The sequence below is a fragment of the Frieseomelitta varia genome, unplaced genomic scaffold, assembly GCF_011392965.1.
Source record: "Frieseomelitta varia isolate USP_RPSP 00005682 unplaced genomic scaffold, Fvar_1.2 scaffold_40, whole genome shotgun sequence".
NCBI lineage: Eukaryota > Metazoa > Arthropoda > Insecta > Hymenoptera > Apidae > Frieseomelitta > Frieseomelitta varia.
Window position 1 is genome coordinate 118946 of NW_025110146.1, and position 13319 is coordinate 132264.

Below are 13319 nucleotides of genomic sequence, written 5' to 3' on the forward strand. Positions count from 1 at the left end.
GGTCTGCTCGTTCTCCGGATTTGAATCCATTAGATTTTCATTTGTGGGGACATTTAAAATCTATCGTATACGCAACATCGATTGAAAATACTGAAATACTACGAAATAGAACAGAGCAAGGCTTCCGACAAATTCGAGAAACACCAGGAATGATAGAGAGAGTAACCAGATGAATGACAAGACGCGCGCAGGCTTGTCTTTCAAATGCAAGCTGGTCATTTCGACCAGCATCTTTTGTAAAAGTAATTAAAACAGTAAATTCATTATATCTCATAAACGAAGACAATAATATATGGGACATATATTTATATGACTCTTTTTCATTATTTTTACGCGTACAGTCAGCTCCCGAAGTAGGTCCCACAAGTTACGAAACACCCTGTATAGAGAGAAAAAGAGAGGAACGCGTAATGGTAGAGTAAAAGAGACGATGGGGGGAGGAACGAGTTGACGCACGCCAAGGGGACAAGGGACGTCCAGAGGGGCGAGTTATTTCGGTGCGTGTATCGAAATCAAAATGCAACAAGTGACACATGCGTGTCTCTACTGTCGTGGTCGGAAACATTGCTTAAAATCTCGTCGTTGCTCTCCTCTCAATCGTTTCTCTCTCTCTCTCTCACACACGCACGCACGCACGCACGCACACACTTCCTCCCCTTTCTCTCTGCCTCCTCGTCTTGTACGGCTCGTGCAGCGAACATACACTTCTAACTTTAGATTGTTTGCTATCGGTCTTCAAACATATGACGGACCTTCGGGGTCTGGTCTGCTCCAAGAGGCGGCGACAGGCACCGGTGCGAGGCATTTTTGGAGAGATTTCGTGGAACATATATATACGCTTTTGGTTATCCTCGGTCGCACCTAATTCACCACGTGTAAACGAACGAAAAAATAAATATCTGGAGCTTGCGGGGGAACGACGGGATTGTTGCAGTGTCGCGGAAGATCATAGTTCACGGACAGACGCGCGTTTGAGTTCCCAAACACTGAAATCTAACCATCTGACCATCCACCTGGTCCTCCACAGTTTCGATCCTCTTGGCTTCGTTTCCTAAGTTCAACGCTGAATTTTTAGAAAATTCGACGACTTGCTTTCACTTTTATTAATTTCGTTTGTCAGAAGATGGTGTACAGATACTTTGATTCTCGAAAATTGTTAAACTTTGCTTGCCATTTTTTCTTTTTTTTTTTTAATCATTTTTCTACGAAACCTCGAGTATCAAGGGACAAAAATTCAAGAAATGCGAACGTGTCAGCGCTATCAAACGTAAGAAAATTCATTTATTTATATTATTTATATAATAAAATTTTATATAATTCATATATATATAAATGCGATCGTCTCAGCTATCAAACGTAAGAAAATTTATTTATTTATATTATTTATATAATAAAATTTTATATAATTCATATATATATAAATGCGATCGTCTCAGCTATCAAACGTAAGAAAATTTATTTATTTATATTATTTATATAATAAAATTTTATATAATTCATATATATATAAATGCGATCGTCTCAGCTATCAAACGTAAGAAAATTTATTTATTTATATTATTCATATAATAAAATTTTATATAATTCATATATATATATATATATATAGATTATATATAATTAATTATAAAAATATTATTATTATCATTTTTTACGAAACCTTGAGTATCAAGGGACAAAAATTCAAGAAATGCGAACGTGTCAGCTACCAAACGTAAGAAAATTTATTTATTTATATTATTTATATAATAAAATTTTATATAATTTATATATATATTTTATTATATATTATTATTATTATATATAATTACATATATATATATATATATAATAAGTAGTATTTTTATCTTTATTTTAAATAAAAATACTACTTATTATAAGTATGAATATATATATATATATAAATTATATTTATATAAATAATATAATATATATATATATATATATATATATATATATATATATAAAAGAGAAGAAGAAAATGAAGAGTTCGCTGTCGAAAAAGAGAGAGGTTTCTCACTTTGGTAGGACGAAAATATGACAAACACGTAGATGCGATAGCGCCGGAAGCGGCCAGTTGTCTAACAATAATGTACTGGAGTACGAAGCGAGTTCGTGAATGAACGGGACGGGGAACCGACCAGGCGTGGCACGATCGCCTATCGTCTACACGGCCGGCATACTGCATACGAAATGCCTCGTTCACGCTAACTGTGCCTCCGCTTCTCGGAACATCATTTCGGAACGCCGGAGAACACTTCCCGCGGGAATTAATTCCGCCGCGCGCGAGTTGGCGCCGTCTCTTATCCTCCTCCTCCTCCTCCTCCTCCTCCTCCTCCTCCTCCTCCTCCTTCTCCTCCTCCTCCCTCTATCCGCGAGTACTCTTCTTCCTCGTAAGTTACTTTAATACAGAGATCGGTAATTAACATAGCCATCGTCCAGTTTATCTTCTCCTTCTTGTCAGTCGTTTTTCTATGTTCCCCGAGTAACATTTTGTAGAGAAACGTAAGTTGCTCGCAGGAGTGTTCGAAACGGCGAGAGGAACCTCTTATATATACGCGTGTTACGTAGCTGCAATCTAGAATGTACGTGCATACATTCAGTGGAAGTTGTTATATTATTCGTGTATACTGAGTTTCCAAAATACGATCGTAAAGATCTCTCGTTGCAGTGTTCAATCAAATTTCGAAATGTTTCACGCGACACATAATGCGCGAACTCTTCTACTACAAATGTCTACGTATTTTCTATGAGAAAACAATTCGTTTGGAACTAGCTAGTACGAGAACTAGCTGACTCGTTCGAAACATAAAATTCGATCTCATGCTGATCAAACAAATAAAATGAAAGATAGTATTGACGCCAGAATTTTTCACGTCAAAGAACGATGTTGACTAGAGCAATGTCGATAGACCGAAGAAGAAGAAGAAGAAGAAGAGCGACGTATCGAAACGAAAAATGATGCGAGACACGGAAAATTGAAGCTGTTTCTCGCGATCCACCGAGCTCGACATCACGATCTCACACCTGAGCAGGAGAGCGTGCCTTTCGTGTCGCGCGGTAACAGATCGTTTCCGGTCGGCGCGTAGAGCCTCGGCGTACCGCCGCGCCGGAAGAATTATTCAATGGCGTACTCGCTAACTACGACTACTCGATAGATCGTTTTGCGACCATCTACCAACGGGCGAATTAAGCCTGTGGCCCTCCGTTTCTCTCGAGATATCTCCCCCATCTATCCGTGAGCGAAACGGTTTACCTCTTTCCCGATATCGATTCGATTTCTGTCGAACGTACCGCCGTATCAAAAATAATTTTCCAATATATTAGAAAATATATATATAAAATATAATATATATATTATATATAAAAATATATATATAAATTGTCCAATATATTAAGAAATATATATATAAAATATAATATATATATATATATATATATTATATATAAAAATATATGTATATAAATTTTCCAATGTATTAAAATATATAAAATAAAATATATATATATATTTATTATAAAATATATAAAATAAAATATATATATATATATTTTAATATATATTAATGTATTAAAATAATTCTCGTCGAGGGAAGTTATTGTCGCGGAGATCTTTCTCCCTTTTTTTTTTAATTTTCAAGATGAAACGTGAAATTTATGATCTTCATCTTTCGTGTTACATTTAGCTATGTTAGATCTCGTGGTCTAAAAGTTCCAAAAAAAATTTCCGAAGTATATTAGAAAAATTTCGTAAAATATTATATATATATATATATATATAATATTTTATACGTATATTTTCTAATATTGGAAAATTTATATATATATATATTTTTATGTATAATATATACATATATAATATTTTATATATATATTTTCTAAAATATTGGAAAATTTGTATATATATATATTTTTATGTATAATATATATATCATATTTTATATATATATTTTCTAATATATTGGAAAATTTATATATATATATATATTTTTATGTATAATATATATATATATATTATTTTATATATTTTAATACATTGGAAAATTTATATACATATATTTTTATAAATTATATATATATATATATATATATATATAATATTTTATATATATTTTTTCTAATATATTGGAAAATTTATATATATATATTTTTATGTATAATATATATATATATATATATATATGTGTGTGTGTGTGTGTGCATGTAAATACAAAAAGCAGCTACTTTTTAGAGATCTTAGAGACTTTGTAAACTTAGGTTTCGAGATTTCGTGGGTTTCAATACATCTCGTGAAAAAATGCAAAAGAAGTCTCCGATGCTGAAAGAAGATAAAAGGAAGAGTTCCATGTTCCACGCGATGAAAGAATTCCACGGTACCCGGTGGTAACAATGGCCGCGGATAATTAATATTAATATATTAAACACTCCGCTTTTTGTGACGCTCTATAGCTCCCGGTTCCACGTAGGTACACGTGAAACAGCGGCGTGAAAGATTGAATGAAATACATAGGTACACGAGGCGATAGTGCATCGATCCTCGTCTAACCGCTCGTGCTCCCATTCATGGGAGGTACAGAGGCCTCGGAAAGCCAGCTCGTTTCTAGCACGACGTTTCTTTCACTCGTGAATAGAAATGGAATGACCATTAAGCCAGTCGCGAAATTCTCAAGCAAGGAAACAGCCCAGAAAGAACCGAGCTTCCGGGCAGGTTCACCGCGATAACATTTACCGCGTGTACACACACTGATACCGGTTGCGCGCGGCGTGTGTAATAATGTTGTTCGAGTAAACGGAGACTTTCTAATCTCGTCGAGTGTCGTTATTGTCCCGCGTCCCATTTCTGTCGATCGTTGGATCGTAAAAGTCGAAGAAACGTTCTTCATCTGGTGAGATGGGGCCCCTCGGAAGTCAAACTGATCGACTCCGTCCATTTCGTTACACAAGTGACAAGGATTACCGTTTAATTCTCAAAGAAGGGGATGTGACTTATTATTGTTGTGAGAGCATGCAATGATAAGTTCTAAGATGAATTTAAAAAAATGATATAAGATGGGGCTGGATCGAGTTCATTTATCAAAGACATTTTGATGGAGTAATGTTACGCAACATTTGAAAATCGCGTATAGAGTAACAGGGACGTACTTCGCCGAGTCGACAAAATCTACGTTTTGCCAAAAAACGTTCACAATCGAGCACTCGCTAAATTAAAAAATATTAATAAGTAAATGCGTGTAAATATATATATATTTTTTTATATATAATATTTTATATTTTAAATATATAAAAAAGTTTGCCAGAGTATATTAGAAAAATTCCGTGCTATATATCTATCTTATATATATATATATATATATATATATATATATATATATATATATATATATATATAAAACATAGATAAATATAACACAAAACGAAAGATGAAAATTATAAATTTAATATATATATATATATACATGTGTACTGTCTCTATTAAAAAAATCGATTGAACCTCTTGCGCTAGTAACTGATTCGCGGACCATAACGAGTGACCAAACCGTATAAAATAATTCGTCTTCTTTTTGAATTCATCGGTATATCACTGGACAGGAATTACTAAGAAGTAATAAATTTATTATTTGTATCTCAATATATATATATGTATATACTTAAAACTGAGAAAATATTACAAATTTTTGGCCAAATACGTCTCAAATATATCCTAGAGAACCCTAGGACAGAACCTGACCACGTCGCGTCTTCCTCGCACGATCGTCAAGTAGAGAATAAAATGAAACCTGTAAATAATTCTCACGAAAAGGACGGTGAAAGATCGTTAAAATCGGTCGAGCGGGCATTTCGGTCTACTTCCTTGGAACGGGAGTCAAAAGACTCGTAGCTGTTCACGTGGTGGCGTGCACGAAGCTGACACGTGTGTGTCCCCTTGGCTAATGTAAGTATACCGTCGAAGGACCTCGAGGACTATATGGGCGAAGAAGAAGAAGAAGAAGAAACGCGTGGTCACAGGGAACACAACAAGGTGGAGCAAGAGGCGGAGGACGAGGAGGTGATGAAGGAGGAGGACGCACGGAGGGAGTTCGCAGAGTTCTGGCTGGGTGAGCACACGTCCGGTCATTATCGGAGCTTATCTACATGAGCACACCTCAAACGTACCCAACCAAACCTACTACGTACGTAGCGAGAGACTCGCGGTGTGCCATTGTGTTCCCCCGTGTTTATAAAGCACGTCCCTGTGTCTCTCTTTGCTCCGAGTGAAAAAAAAAAAAAAAATCGTCGATATTTCAAACTGTCATAACAAAAAGTCAGAGAGAAAAAAAAAAAAAAAAAAGAAAGGAAAAAAATCACAAAACGGATCCGCCGATCCTCGGTAAATCTGTATCCGAACCTACCGACAATCACTGAGGCTCGCGCAGAATCAGGAATGAATCGTTCATCTTTGGGAGATTCAAGAATTGCATCGACTTACCTGCAACAAAAAAAAGAAAAACACTTAATTAGAAACGATCGTTGCTCAGCAACGTTTATAATGTGGTTATTAATTGTTTCGTTCGCGGATGAGGTCGAACGTTCCGCAGGGGTAAAGAGGATTTCCTAAGATTTCCACGGTTGCATCGCACACGTTCGTTGCGTCCACGCGATCGTTTCGGTAACACCACTGACACAACTGTTGCGTTTTTAGCTTTCTTGCGCGGCGACGAACAACTCGACGAAAGGAAACACTATTTGAAGAAGATAATCTCACGAATCCTCCATAAAGGATCACTCTTCTTTCTCTCTCTTTTTTTTTTGAATTTTATCGCTGCAACGAGTTCGTGAATCTACACAACGAGAAATTATTTCTGAAACAAAGATCCCCCCCCTCGTTTAGCGAGACAATTTCAGGCACGAGGTGGCCGTATTTTGATAGAAGCGACAGTTTCAAGGCTTGGGAAATAAAACGCCGAGGAACATCAAAGAGGGCGTCCACTTCCAGCCAATTTTCTACCAAACGTTCCATCGTCGTCGTGCGTTCTTACGACTTTCCTGCTGAAGAGTTCAAAGAAAAAGGGGGGGAGGACAGAGCGGCGGAGAAAAAGGAGGGAAAGGCGGCAAGGGGGGAGGGAGGAGGAGGCAGCGTCTAATTTCGGCGGCGTCGAGACGCGCGCGGCCGCGTTTCGTCATCGTGATCGTCGGGTTACGTCGGCGTATCGCGAGCAAGTGGAACGACGACGGGTGAATCGTTTTCGAAGCACAGAGGTCAGCCACGACCTGCACGAAGAGGGCAGCAGCGAGAGGTGGAAGTACGCTCCGGTGCTCACGGTGTAGCGACGAGTCGAACCGAGCCCCAAGAGTCTCCAGACCAAACCGAGTCCGCGAGTCGTTGCTCGACCGATCGAATTTTCCAAAGACAAAGAACGAAAACGAGAATTTTATTGCGGAGGTGATATATTTTTCTTCTTTTCCTTCTTTTTTTTTTTTTTTTTGAGAATTTTAAGGTTCCAAAAATCTATATAGAATATATAATATTAAATTAATATTAATATAATATATAATTATTATTATATTATTGTAATATATAATATATAATATTTATATCAAATTATAATTTAATTAATTATATTAATTTAATTTTAAATTAAATTATTATAATATTATTGTAATATATAATATATAATATTTATATTAAATTATAATATTATTGTAATATATAACATATAATATTTATATTAAATTATAATATTATTGTAATATATAACATATAATATTTATATTAAATTATATTATTGTAATATATAATATGTAATATTTATATTAAATTATAATATTATTGTAATATGTAATAGATGATATATAATATATAACATACGGGGTGTCTCGTGACTCGTGGTCTATCGACTGGGAGGTGATTCTACTAATTTCACGCTAATGTGCCAAGAAAGAATAAAATTTTTTGATCAAAGCTCTCGTTTTCGAGAAAATTTCGAATTTGAATACTTGTCAATCTCACTTGTCATTTGTCATTTAAGCATCTTACAAAAATTGCACATGTTTTTAGTATCGCACGATTTTTTCTAATTTAATCTTCATATCATTAACATGACAGAAATTCTACTGTCTGTTTATTGAGTAAATAATTGTAACTAATTGGCGATCTTTTCCTTCCATATGTAAAACCTTCTATATGTAAATTCAGAAATTTAATTAATTATTCCAATTGAAAATTGTTATTTGCTCCAATCGAAAATTTGGCAACTAATGTATTAAATAGAGCTATGAACAAATTACGCGATTGAAATCGTCACTTGATTCAACGAAAGATCAATTACAATCACGATTGATCAATCTTCTACAAATGATACATCGCAAACTGGTAATTCTCAATTGTACGAAGAATTTCGATTATGAAAAAATTTTAATGAATCTCTCCCCTGGCCCCAATGTGCACTGGTCTGGTTTATCTTTCGAACGAGCCGGCATTGTAGTCGCCAAGCGGCAACGAAGCGATTGTTTTATCAGATGTAATCGCACCACACGAACAGCGTATGGGATTTTGGGTGGGATCGCGCGATTCTTGGGACTTGGGAGCAGTGGTAAGGCTGATCGTTCCTCGGATAACCATTCTCATATGAGAATCGTTCGGGAACGATAAAACGAAACCTTTTGTTGCGGCCATTTTGCGCTCATTGTACAGCGCCGATTTCAGAAACGCACGGTATGTGGTTCATTCATGCGATCATGAACGATGACGCTACGTTCCCGAGTGTAATATACCAGCATTTAGCTTCGAAGTTCCGTGGTCTTCGTTTCGGTAACTTTCGAAAATTATTTAACCGAAAAGATGAATCCCAATTAAGGATCCAATCAAGTTTACCACATTTCGAGATGTACGAGTTTAAAATTATATTTTTCTCCCATAAAACGCCACTATTTTTCTGTTTTACGATCGACTTCTGGCAAAATATTCGTAATTTGTGCACGCTGAAACAATCATGTTCAATCTCGAGAAATTAACATAACCTTCAACAGAAACTGTAACACAATCCTTATTCGACATCACCTTCGTTCAAATTAAATTATTCTGAATTCCGAATTATATTCTATTTGCCCAATGGCCCGAAGATATCAAAAACTGTGAAACCTGTCGACGTGCGGATAAATTTGATCGAAGAATTAAATTCTTAATTCATCGAAAAGGAACAAAGGTTCGAGAAAAAAATCGTTCTTCACGGACGAAGAAACGTCGCGGCAGACGTTTAGGAAAACGACGGCGAGGCTTGCACTCGGTGTACCTACTATACGGGTTACAAATTGCGCGAGAACGAGGAGTCGAAAGAGGGAGTCGACGAACGAATTCGTACTGGGTGGGACAATAAACGGGGTATTTTTATCTGCGATCGCGGTCGGCGTTGGTGAAAAATCGCCGGTGGCCGGCGGTGCGTGAACTTGGAACAAGGCAGAGGGGAACAAGAGCACACACGAGGCACAGGTAAAAGAGGTCGTCGTTGCGCGTTCCTGCGCAACCTCCACCAACGATGACTCCACCAACATGCTGAAACATGCGTGCACAATGTGTCGTACACAACGTTATCTGACACTGTCTTCCTCCTTTTCTAGAGGCGACTCAGCTATATATTTCGCTCATCAAGTTCGTCAGACAGAAAAAGAGAGAGAGAGAGAGAGAGAGGGGGGAGGGACACAGAGAGAGGCTCTCGACGTGGTTTAATTAACAATCGGTCTGGATGCTCGATCGACTGTACTTTGTTTGCTCGCTACTCTTGACGCTTTGATCCCTCTATATCTTTGGGATAGTTGAGACTGACAATGAGGCACAGAGTTTTAACCCTATCTCGCGATCCTTCGAGTTTTACATTGCACACAGTCTGGCGTACGAAAAGTATTTATAATATTCCGTGTCTAGTTTTGTTTGCAGAGTTTAATCACGCGCATTGAACGAAATTTGTTCTAAACTTGCGACACTTTTAAATTTGCAAACGAATCGAAAAAGAGCGCAATACGTTTTCTGAAGGAATATTCTCGCACTGCTATCTTTTAGTTAACTGACGAGTGAACAAGTGAATTTTAAGTGTTTATTGATTTATTATGAAAATAGAACTATTAGGATATTCATTTATTTATTTTGAAACAAGAATTCACTCCTGAACACTTCCTAATGCGATTATATGTTAGATTAGAGGCAAATTTATTTGAATTATATTACAGGTTTTGTAAATGCGGTACTTGATTTGCATGAACTTGTCCGGCAGACAACTAGTTTCTGTAAGTGGAATTTATATACAGTAGGATAATTCGCTCATTATCTATGATTTTATGCTCGTACAGGAACAAGTCACGTTCACGTGAGAACTCGCAAACGAGTCCACTTGTAATCTCTACTCAAAATTTCCATCAAGTTCTACCATAATTTTCTTAATCAAGGCAATAATAAAGATAATTCAAATTATATTTGAAGTATTATTTAATATTCCGTGTATTATTTAATCAAGCGTTATTTAATACACGATTTTTACAAAGAGTCCGCGAACTTACGTTAGAACACACTGGCGAAGTTCGAGATCATATATGCCATATAATAGAATTTCTTATTCTTGAAATTAAACTATCCTACAATTCTTGAAATTCTTACTCGTAAAGTTAAAACATCCTAATTGATTCATGAAATTAACATCACCCATCGCATCTCGTGCGTATGAAACACACAAGAAGAAATATTCTTTCGCTTTCTAACGGCGACTGTGAAAGGGGGGAATCAATTTTCCCATGGAAACGAGCGTGCACTCTAACGAGTATTTTAGCGGAACAAGTAGCAACCGACGAAGAAAATCAGTCTTAATCGTTTGTCCAACGATCGAGCGGCCCAACTTCCGGCGCCATCGATCATTCACAGCGTCTCGCGGACTCGAGGGGGAGGGCCGCCCTCCCCCTCCTTCGCCACTCTTATTTTCTCAACGAAGCAAACTCTTGAATGGTCTATCTCTCTCTCTCTCTCTCTCTCAGCACCGGTGCAGACTTAGCTGGCCGGTTTTTTTCCACGTTACATACGCCAAAGCGGCGGAAACAAGCGCGCGCGGCGAATTAAAAAGCTAATAGTGTCGGCGCTTGAACGGTGAATTGGATCGGCAGTGTGAAAAGGGAAACGGACCAGCACGCAACCCGTTCGCTCTCAATGAAATCACGCCGTTTGCGCAACGCCGGAGCGATTGCTCGCGCGTTCGCTCGCTCGGCGTAAAAACTGGAATTTCTTAGATAGGATTCAGATGGTTGAAAATGAACACGACTGACGAACGCGATTAACGCTAGAACCAGAGAGTGAAAACCGAAATATTTTGAGGTTTAGGTATTATACCCAGAGACTGCAACCGAAATATTGTGAGGTTTAGGTATTATACCGGTATTTGCTCCTATATTATCGTAATATAACCGCTATTTGGGAAATCGGTTTTAATCGGTATAAGACGATTTTTCATACGTATTTTATCGGTATTTGATGTCCATAACGGTAAAAATACCGAAATATGTACCAGTACGGTACCGCTTTACCGACGAAAACACATTTTTCATTTTCCACGTACAGTGACTCTTATTAATATTCGGACATCATGCTATTCAAAATATTGTTATGGATTTCGATTGTTTATAATAGTAAATTTGGATTAATTTTTTAATAATATAATAGAACATTCATTATAGTTTATAGTAACGTAAATTTTATTTATTTATTGCACATGCTTTTTCTTACTATCAAACAATAAACTAAACTATGTCGAAATGTAGCGTGGCAAAAATATTCGGACATTTGAAGAACTACAATATTTGAACCCGAAAATTGTTAACATAAACGATAATTAATATTTTGTTAGATAGCCCTTAACTTCAATAATATATCACAGACGTTTAGGCATATTTCCAGTAATTTTTTTTAAGTAATTTAGCGGAATATTCATCCATTCTACGATTAATCGTTGTTTTAACTCTTCAAAAATGCTTATGTATAATATATTCGATCAAGTATTGAGAATTATCTCTCGTTTTATGGCGAGAATTTTCAACATACTCGTGCAAGGATAATGTCTTCAATTAAACACAAGCTACGAATATTATAATATAAAAATTATAAATATTATTATATGTTTATAATATATATATATATTATATATTTATAATTAATTATAAAATTATAATATAAAAATACAGTTTGCTATTATTCGCCAATTTCGGTGGTCTTTAACCAGTCTGCGCTGGGCGAATGATTGCGGACCATAACGAGTGACCACAAACCGTATAAAATAATTCGTCGCTCTCCTTTTAAACTCGCCTCGTACGTCGCTGGATTGAAATTATTGAGAAGTAGTAAATTATAAATTATAGATTATAAGCAAATTATAAATTATAGATTATAAGCAAATTATAAATTATAGATTATAGTAAATTATAGAAGTAGTAGATTATAAATTATAGATTACAGCTGGATTGAAATTATTGAGAATTAGTAATTATAAATTAAAGATTATTTGTACTACTTACAGTAGTACAAATAATTTAAATATAATAAAATAAAACTGAGAAGATATTACAATTTAAAACTGACAAAATACTACAAATAGTAATTATAAATTAAAGATTCTTTGTACTACTTATAGTATTACAAATAATTTAAATATAATAAAATGAAACTGAGAAAATATTACAATTTTGGGACAAAATATTCTCGACGTGCGTGGCAAGTAATTCCAGCGAAAGAGATTAGAACAGAGGTCCTATCGCGCCGACTGTCCCCGGAACACAGACTCTCGGCTACCCGGTTACCTTTCTCTGCGATGGAACGGAGAATCGATCGCAGTCGATCGATGGTGGAAAGCGTGAGATAGTACGTAGGCGGTGACGCACGAAAATCCAGTAGCGATTCATACGCGAAACCGTGTCACGATCGAGCAACGAGCAACGAGATCATTAATGGAGCGTGAATATGAAAGGATCGACCTTAGCTTTCATTGACGTTCGAGCTTGGTTAGACATAGACTGGATGCTATGTACTTTGCAATCTCAATCATTTTGATATCTCACGTTCTTTTCAAACTACTGTTTGCGAGTGAGGGGGGGGGGGGGGGGGAAACGCAGGTTTGATTAATCCATATTGTAATAACTCGTTTCCACGACTAGCAACGTTGAAAATAGTCGATCAGTGATCGAGATGATCAGATCACTACAATCTGATGGAACGGAGACTGGTATCTGCTCGATTAATTCAGACTCATAAAAATTACTTTAAATTAACGCGCAGTACAGTTGCAACTGGTGTTATTATTCACTTCCTTGCAACA